Raw genomic sequence first — 7,460 nt, forward strand, 5'->3', positions numbered from 1 at the left:
ATAACCAAAACGGCCTTGCTGTTCTGGTACTGCGAACGGCTGAAAGCAAGGGGAAACTACAGCTGTAATTTTTCCCGAGGGCATGCAGCTTTACTGTATGGTTAAATGATGATGGCGTCCTCTTGGGTAAAATATTCCAGAGGTAAAATAGTCCCCCATTCGGATCTCCGGGCGGGGACTACTCAAGAGGACGTCGTTATCAGGAGAAAGAAATCTGGTGTTCTACAGATCGGAGCGTGGAATTTCAGATCCCTTAATCGAGCAGGTAGGTTAGAAAATTTAAAAAGGGAAATGGATTGGTTAAAGTTAGATATAGTGGCATTTAGTGAAGTTCGGTGGCAGGAGGAACAAGACTTTTGGTCAGGTGAATACAGGGTTATAAATACAAAGTCAAATAGGGGTAATGCAGTAGTAGGTTTAATAATGAATAAAAAAGTAGGCATGCGGGTAAGCTACTACAAACAGCATAGTGAACGCATTATTGTGGCCAAGATAGAAACAAAGCCCATGCCTACTACAGTAGTACAAGTTTATATGCCAACTGGGTCTGCAGATGATGAAGAAATTGATGAAATGTATGATGAGATAAAAGAAATTATTCAGATAGTGAAGGGAGATGAAAATTTAATAGTCATGGGTGACTGGAATTAGAGTGTAGGAAAAGGGAGAGAAGGAAACATAGTAGGTGAATATGGATTGGGGCTAAGAAATGAAAGAGGAAGCCGTCTCGTAGAATTTTGCACAGAGCATAACTTAATCATAGCTAACCCTTGGTTCAAGAATCATGAAAGAAGGTTGTATACATGGAAGAACTCTGGAGATTCTAAAAGGTTTCAGATAGATTATATAATGGTAAGACAGAGATTTAGGAACCAGATTTTAAATTGTAAGACATTTCCAGGGCAGATGTGGACTCTGACCACAATCTATTGGTTATGAACTGTAGATTAAAACTGAAGAAACTGCAAAAAGGTGGGAATTTAAGGAGATGGGACCTGGATAAACTGACTAAGCCAGAGGTTGTACAGTGTTTCAGGGAGAGCATAAGGGAACAATTGACAGCAGTGCGGGAAAGAAGTACAGTAGAAGAAGAATGGGTAGCTCTGAGGGATGAAGTATTGAAGGCAGCAGAAGATCAAGTGGGTAAAAAGACGAGGGCTAGTAGAAATCTTTGGGTAACAGAAGAAATATTGAATTTAATTGATGAAAGGAGAAAATATAAAAACGCAGTAAATGAAGCAGGCAAAAAGGAATACATACGTCTCAAAAATGAGATCGGCAGGAAGTGCATAATGGCTAAGCAGGGATGGCTAGAGGACAAATGTAACAATGTAGAGGCTTATCTCACTAGGGGTAAGATAGATACTGCCTACAGGAAAATTAAAGAGACCTTTGGAGAAAAGAGAGCCACTTGTATGAATATCAAGAGCTCAGATGGAAACCCAGTTCTAAGCAAAGAAGGGAAAGCAGAGAGATGGAAGGAGTATATAGAGGGTCTATACAAGAGCGGTGTACTTGAGGACAATATTATGGAAATGGAAGAGGATGTAGATGAAGATGAAATGGGAGATATGATACTGCGTGAAGAGTTTGACAGAGCACTAAAAGACCTGAGTCAAAACAAGGCCCCCGGAGTAGACAACACTCCTTTAGAACTACTGACGGCCTAGGGGGGGACCGTCCTGACAAAACTCTACCATCTGGTGAGGAGGATGTATGAGACAGGCGAAATACCCTCAGACTTCAAGAATATAATAATTACAATCCCAAAGAAAGCAGGTGTTGACAGATGTGAAAATTACCGAGCTATCAGTTTAATAAGTCACAGCTGCAAAATACTAACATGAATTCTTTACAGACGAATGGAAAAACTGGTAGAAGCCGACATCGGGGAAGATCAGTTTGGATTCCGTAGAAATGTTGAAACACGTGAGGCAATACTAACCTTAAGACTTATCTTAGAAGAAAGATTAAGAAAAGGCAAACCTACGTTTCTAGCATTTGTAGACTTAGAAAGCTTTTGACAATGTTGACTGGAATACTCTCTTCCAAATTCTAAAGGTGGCAGGGGTAAAATACAGGGAGCGAAAGGGTATTTACAGTTTGTACAGAAACCAGATGGCAGGTATAAGAGTCGAGGGACATGAAAGGGAAGCAGTGGTTGGGAAGGGAGTGAGACAGGGTTGTAGCATCTCCCCAATGTTATTCAATCTGTATATTGAGCAAGCAGTAAAGGAAACAAAAGAAAAGTTCAGAGTAGGTATTAAAATCCATGGAGAAGAAATAAAAACTTTGAGGTTCGCCGATGACATTGTAATTCTGTCAGAGACAGCAAAGGACCTGGAAGAGCAGTTGAACGGAATGGACAGTGTCTTGAAAGGAGGATATAAGATGAACATCAACAAAAGCAAAACGAGGATAATGGAATGTAGTCGAATTAAGTCAGGTGATGCTGAGGGAATTAGATTAGGAAATGAGACATTTAAAGTAGTAAAGGAGTTTTGCTATTTGGGGAGCAAAATAACCAATGATGGTCGAAGTAGAGAGGATATAAAATGTAGACTGGCAATGGCAAGGAAAGCGTTTCTGAAGAAGAGAAATTTGTTAACATCGAGTATAGATTTAAGTGTCAGGAAGTCGTTTCTCACAGTATTTGTATGGAGTGTAGCCATGTATGGAAGTGAAACATGGACGATAAATAGTTTGGACAGGAAGAGAATAGAAGCTTTTGAAATGTGGTGCTACAGAAGAATGCTGAAGATTAGATGGATAGATCACATAACTAATGAGGAGGTATTGAATAGGATTGGGGAGAAGAGGAGTTTGTGGCACAACTTGACCAGAAGAAGGGACCGGTTGGTAGGACATGTTCTGATGCATCAAGGGATCACAAATTTAGCATTGGAGGGCAGTGTGGAGGGTAAAAATCGTAGAGAGAGACCAAGAGATGAATACACTAAGCAGATTCAGAAGGATGTAGGTTGCAGTAGGTACTGAGAGATGAAGAAAGTTGCACAGGATAGGGTAGCATGGAGAGCTGCATCAAACCAGTCTCGGGACTGAAGACCACAACCACAACAACAACAACAACAACAACAACAACAACAACATGTTTATTGTCAGTTTTAGTGAGTGTCAGGTCCAAATTGTTAATAGAATTACCCTCTTTTGGTGGTAAAGTTAATTTTGGGATTCATAAAACAGAGCCATCACACAAAGGCCTCGATATCATGTGCAGTACCTTTTAGCATCACCAAGATTTTCTAAACATTATGAGTACAGTAAATGATCTGATCTTTACAGTATTGGGATTTCTTTAAAAAATGTTTCTGAAGTCATTAATAAAAATATCAGCCAGTGTAACAGGTAAGCTGTTTCCCATTGCAGGGCTTACCTTTTGGCAACATATTTTATTGTTAAGAGTATTTATAGGTCAACATCAATTTCAAGCAATTCAACGAGCCCAATGGTTTCAGCTGGGTTAAACCCTTGGTACATCAGCTAACACTTTACAATCTGTATAGTTTCATTATTAGGGACACTGGTAGAAAGGTCAGCGAAACAGAGTGACATTTTATACCTAGTCTGACAGTGCATGAACCTGTTCAGTGAATGCCGCTTGTAGAATCTGAAGATGGTCATTGTATGGACAAAACCAGTTTTGACTGTGTCAAACATGTGATTGCGTCTATAAATAAAAAAAAAATTACAAAATTATCCACTCCATAGACAAAATGTCGTTTTTTCCAAAAGAGTAACTACAAATTGGATCATTTGGAGTGTTTACATCTTTAGCCAGTTCACAACTTTACTCAACTTTGAAGTACAAGTTCACAAAAACTTCACGAAATTTTCATATAGACAGTGCATAACTAGTTACATGTTCCATGGGTCATTTTACATTCACACCACAAATTAATTTGTACATTCTGAACATTTCTGAGCTTTTTCTTCTTTTCTTTTACAAAAAGAAAAAAGACACACAGACATGAGTTAGTATTCCTACCCATCACATTACACTGATGGAAATTCTTCTACAGAATAGGAGGAGTTGTCAAGGAGAAACTTTCTAAGTTTTCAAATTTTACTTTGCTGTCTGTCAGATATTTTGTATCACTGAATAAGTGATCGAAAAATTTTGTTGCAACATTGTGCACCACTTCTTGTGCTAAAGACAACCTTAATGTGGAGAAATTAATGTAATTTTTCTTCCTGGTGTTGTAATTATGTACCTCATTGTTCCTTTTGAACTGTAGTGGATTATTTACAACAAACACAAGGGAATAAATAACTGAAGAAGTAGTTGAAATGCCCAACTCCTTAAACAGATGTCTACAAGATGACCTTGGGTCAGCACCACATATTCTTACAACACGGTTTTCCTCAGTGAAGACTGACTAACTTTATTTCTTAGACACGAGTTACACCCCTTCCCCCTGAAACATTATTACGTAAAACATTCCTGAATGAAAATATGCAAAATATGTCAACCTATTGTCTTGTCTCTCTCTCTCCATGATTTGCCCTGATTCTAAGCACAAATGTGGCTGAACTAAATTGTTTTAGGAGTTCCAAAATGTGTTTTCCAATTTAAATTTCCCTCAACATGGACCCCTAAGAATTTTGAAGTTTCAGGCCTGTTTATTATTTCCTCACCATGTGTTACACTTATCATTGGTGTAGTACATCTAGATGTGTAGAACTGAATATGTTATGACTTTAAAATTAAGGGTGACCATTCGCAGAAAACCAGTCAATGATGCTTTTAAGAACTGTGTTTACTATATCGTCTGCTTCTGTGTGTATGATTGGATTGATTATAATACTAGTGTCATCTGCAAGAAGAACTAATTCTGCCTGTTGTATACTAGATGGATGATCGTTTATATATATGAGGAACAGTTGTGGACCTAAGATTGAACCTTGGGTTACCCCCCAGTCAGAATTATTTCCCTGAATTTCCTCGAATTGTGAAGTACAACTTTGTGCATTCTTTTGGTTAGATATGACATTATCCACTGGTTGGCTACACTGTAATTCCCATAAAACGTCAATTTAACTAGGAGAATACTGTCATTCACACAGTCAAATGCCTTGGAGAGGTCACAGAAAATACCAACTAGCACTATTTTATTATTTAATGCTTGTAAAATCTGGTGATTGAACATGTAACTGGCATTCTCAGTAGAGCAGTCCTTCTGAAAACCAGACTGATTTGCTAAAGCGAGATACTGTTATAGAATATACCAACTTCTCAAAAATTTTGAAGAATGATGTTAAGAGTGAAACAGGCCAGTAGTTACTGACACCTCTATCACCCTTTCTAGGGCTTGGAATGAAATTATGTATTCTGAAGAAGAAATAAAACTAATTATCCAGAGACACCATGCAAAAAATTGGAAATCTCTAGATATTTCAATACTAAGTAAAAGAGCACTTTATCAGATCCTCTTTCAGAAACGACTTCCTGACACTCGAATCTATACTCGATGTTAACAAATTTCTCTTCTTCAGAAACACTTTCCTTGCCATTGCCAGTCTACATTTTATATCCTCTCTACTTTGACCATCATTAGTTACTTTGCTCCCCAAATAGCAAAACTCATTTACTACTTTAAGTGTCTCATTTCCTAATCTAATTCCCTCAGCATCACCAAACTTAATTTGACTACATTCCATTATCCTCGTTTTGCTTTTCTTGATGTTCATCTTATATCCTCCTTTCAAGACACTGTCCATTCCGTCCAACTGCTCTTCCAGGTCCTTTGCTTTCTCTGATAGAAGTACAATGTCAACAGCGAACCTCAGATTTTATTTGTTCTCCATGGATTTTAATTCCTATTCCAATTTTTCTTTTTCTTTACTGTTTGCTCAATATACAGACTGAATAACTTTGGGGATAGGCTACAACCCTGTCTCACTCCCTTCTCAACCACTGCTTACCTTTCATGCCCCTCGACTCTTATACCTGCCATTTGGTTTCTGTACAAATTGTAAATAGCCTTTCACTCCCTGTATTGTACCACTGTTTGCTCAATATACAGACTGAATAACTTTGGGGATAGGCTACAACCCTGTCTCACTCCCTTCTCAACCACTGCTTACCTTTCATGCCCCTCGACTCTTATACCTGCCATTTGGTTTCTGTACAAATTGTAAATAGCCTTTCACTCCCTGTATTTTACCCCTGCCACCTTCAGAATTTGAAAGAGAGTATTCCAGTCAACATTGTCAAAAGCTTTCTCTAGGTCTACAAATGCTAGAAACATAGGTTTGCCTTTCCTTAATCTATCTTCTGAGATAAGTCGTAGGGTCAGTATTGCCTCATGTGTTTCAACATTTCTATGTAATCCAAACTGATCTACCCCAGGGTTGGCTTCTACCAGTTTTTCTGTTTGTCTGTAAAGAATTCAAGTTGATATTTTGCAGCAGTGACTTATTAAACTGGTAGTTCAAAACACCTGCTTTCTTTGGGATTGGAATTATATTGTTCTTGAAGTCTTAGGGTATTTTGCCTGTCTCATACATCTTTCTCACCAGATGGTAGAGTTTTGTCAGGGCTGGCTCTCCCAAGGCTGTCAGTAGTTCTAATGGAATGTTGTCTACTCCCAGGGCCTTGTTTTGACTTAGGTCTTTCAGTGCTCTGTCAAAGTCTTCAAGCAGTATCATATCTTCCATTTCATCTTTATCTACATCCTCTTCCATTTCCATAATATTTTTCTCAAGTACATCGCCCTTCTTTAGACCCTCTGTATACTCCTTCCACCTTTCTGCTTTCCCTTCTTTGCTTAGAACTGGGTTTCCATCTGAGCTCTTGATATTCATACAAATGGTTCTTTTCTTCAAATGTCTCTTTAATTTTCCTGCAGGCAGCATCTATCTTCACTCTCGTTTTTGAGACATTTGTATTCCTTTTTGCCTGCTTCATTTACTGTAGTTTTATATTTTCTCTTTTCATTAATTAAATTCAATATATCTTCTGTTTCCAAAGGATTTCTACCAGACCTCGTCTTTTTACCTACTTGATCCTCTGCTGCCTTCACTATTTCATCCCTCAAAGCTACCCATTCTTGTTCTACTGTATTTGTTTCCCCCATTCCTGTCAATCATTCCCTAATGCTCTCCCTGGAACTCTCTGCAACCTCTGGTTCTGTCAGTTTATCCAGATCCCATCTCCTTAAATTCCCACCTTTTTGCAGTTTCTTCAGTTTTAATCTACAGTTCATAACCAATAGATTGTGGTCAGTCCACATCTGCCCCTGGAAATGTCTTATAATTTAAATGTTGTTGCTAAATCTCTGTCTTACCATTATATAATCTATCTGACAACTTCCAGTATCTCCAGGCTTCTTCCATGTATACAACCTTCTTTTATGTTTCTTGAACCAAGTGTTAGCTATGATTAAGTTATGCTCTGTGCAAAATTCTACGAGACGGCTTCCTCTTTCATTTCTTAACCC

The sequence above is a fragment of the Schistocerca piceifrons genome, chromosome 2 (genome assembly GCF_021461385.2).
Source record: "Schistocerca piceifrons isolate TAMUIC-IGC-003096 chromosome 2, iqSchPice1.1, whole genome shotgun sequence".
In the NCBI taxonomy this organism is placed as follows: domain Eukaryota; kingdom Metazoa; phylum Arthropoda; class Insecta; order Orthoptera; family Acrididae; genus Schistocerca; species Schistocerca piceifrons.